Genomic DNA, 2,599 nt, shown 5'->3' with positions numbered 1-2,599 from the left:
CTCTTACGTACTTCTAGGCCCATCCAGTGCAAAATGTATCCCCCGTTGAAGGGTTTTCCTCTATCATGCTGTCTAAAATCATATCTCTGTTGCAGACCTTTTCCTACTTACCATATTACATAATTTCTTTCCCTTGTGCACAGAGCAAGCCAGTAAACGGAGGTCCTCCATGGCTTCTGTTTCAGTCTCTGCCTCCAGGTACCTGACTTGAGTTCCCAGCTTGGCTTCCCTCAATGGATTGTGACCTGAGATATGTAAGGCAAATAAACCCTTTTCTCCCTGTGATGGGTTGAACATGCTTGGCCCACGGGAAGTGGCACTATTAGGAGGCATGGCTTTGTTGGAGTGGGTGTGGCCTTGTTGGAGTGGGTGTGGCCTTGTTGGAGGAAATGCATCACTGTGGGGGTAGACTTTGAGATCCTATGTTCAAGTTCTGCCCAAAGTGGAAGAGACTCTGGCTGCCTTCAGAAGACAGTCTCTTCCTAGCTACCTTCAGATCAAGATGTAGAATTCTCAGCTCCTTCTCCAGCACCATGTCTACCTCCATGCTGCCATGCTTCCTGCCATGATGATAATGGACTGAAACACTGAAACTGTAAGCCGGCCTCAATTAAATGATTTCCTTTATAAGAATTTCCATGATCATAGGGTTTCTTCACAGCAATAGAGGCCCTAATCAATCAACCCCCTCAGTTGCTTTTGGTCAGTATTTTATCACAGAAATCTGAACCCTTAGACAGAGGGAGTCTGAGCATATTGAGTTTATATGACATCAAAGATTAAAAAAAAAATGACAATAAGAGCGTTGGGAAAGAGAGACAGCTTGCCCACCCCACTCTAGAGTTTAAAGAGGTTTAGGCAGGATATGACCTAGAAAGGCCAGGCATAGGTTCCCAGCAAGAAGGGAGAAAACAAAGAGTGCAAGGATGGAGAGAGGCCAAGGGACACAATAAAAAGGAACCAAAGATGAAGGTTGTTTTCTTTTTTTTCTGACTCTAGACCTAGACAAAGCCCATGACTGTGGCAGCCAGTGAGTGTGTCCCTGTGTGCGGGCAGAAGCTGTCCCTGTTCCAACCCTCATCAGAGGATACTAGCCTGCAATCTGAGACTCTAGTAACTATCCCCTAAAACCTTGTGAACACACACACAAGAATGTGGTCCCTGGCTCCTCAGCAAGGTAGAATGGGATGGATCAGACAGTAGGGCCAGACAACAGAGAAAGTCATTCACAGGCATGATAGACCTCCGCTCAGGAGATGGTCACTAGGAGGGCTTGGTCTGTACTTCTGTCACAATGAATTCCAGCCTCCGTTTCATCTCTAATTTAGAACCTTTGTCTATGTGCTTGTAGAAGACGCTAACCTTTGGGAGAAATATGGAAAGCATTTTTAAAAAAAAATAATAAAAGCTTTCAGAAAGTAAACCTTCTCAGTACAGTTGGTCTGCTATGCAGAGCAATACCAGCCAGTTCCACATTTGAGAATTCCCACATTGACCCCTTGAGAGAATTAATTGATTCTGAGTCTTTACCTTCCTATCTTCCTATAGATACATACCAGTGAGGTGCTCAGAATAGCCGGTGTGTTGAAAGTACCATGTTGAAATGTTACATTTCATTGTACATTGTAGAACATTCTCAGAGGAAAACATGTTGTCCCGAGAACCTTAATACCCAAGAACTGCCTGAGAGGCTTTTAGTATTTCATCTAATGGTACCAAGTTATTAGGGGGCATTAACTGCATGTCCACCAGCTGCCTTTTATATATTAGTCTTAGCTTCTTGGCTTGTGATGGGCTCTTTGAAAAGCAGAGTGGTCCTAAGCTTTGGTTTGACGGCTGGTATCACAAGAACACTGGAAGCCCATTGGGCAGCCTGTGCCTGGGTTTATTTTCTGCTCCCCATTTTCTCTGTTGGAGAACACCTGCAAGGACATGCTTTGCCCTGTGCCTTGGACAGTGGCTCTTGCCATAAAGCAGACACATAGCAGAGAGGGTGGCACATATTGTCAAGTCCTCTCGCCGTCGTTGTCCCTGTTTCTGAAAGCCTGAGTCATGTGTGTTTCCCTGCCTTTTTCTCTTTTCCCATGCTAATGAGATGGGGCTGGGGGTGTTAGGCAGTCCACCCTACCCTATCTCCTTGATGGGCTACTTACCACTGTGTTTCCAGTTAGGAAGTAGACGGTATCCTGTTTAGACCACAGCCCTTTGATTTGCTTTTAGATGTGACAGAGTCTGCAGTGACCCTCAGTCAGTCTAGCCAGATTGACCCTTTTGTCCTCCACTGAAGGGTTAAGCTTGGGCAGTGTGGCGAGTCAGCCCTGGCTCCCAGGCTGCAGGCTGCACAGCTGACCATATTAGGAGTGCATGAAGGGAAGACTCAGTTCCCCGTGCAGCAGGAGCCTTCCGCCAGGCTGAATCGCAGGAGCTAAATTTAGCACCAGACTCTGGGGAACAGCAGCTTAAATGTGGGAGTGGGTTGCTGGAATGCAGATGTGTAGGGGACCTCTACTCTAATCTCCAGGGAGCTTCAGGTTGATACCTCTGGGTGTGTGTGTGTGTGTGTGTGTGTGTGTGTGTGTGTGTGTGTGTGTGTGGAGAG

The sequence above is a fragment of the Grammomys surdaster genome, unplaced genomic scaffold, assembly GCF_004785775.1.
Source record: "Grammomys surdaster isolate TR1022 unplaced genomic scaffold, NIH_TR_1.0 126271, whole genome shotgun sequence".
NCBI lineage: Eukaryota > Metazoa > Chordata > Mammalia > Rodentia > Muridae > Grammomys > Grammomys surdaster.
Note: the sequence above shows the minus strand (reverse complement) of the source record.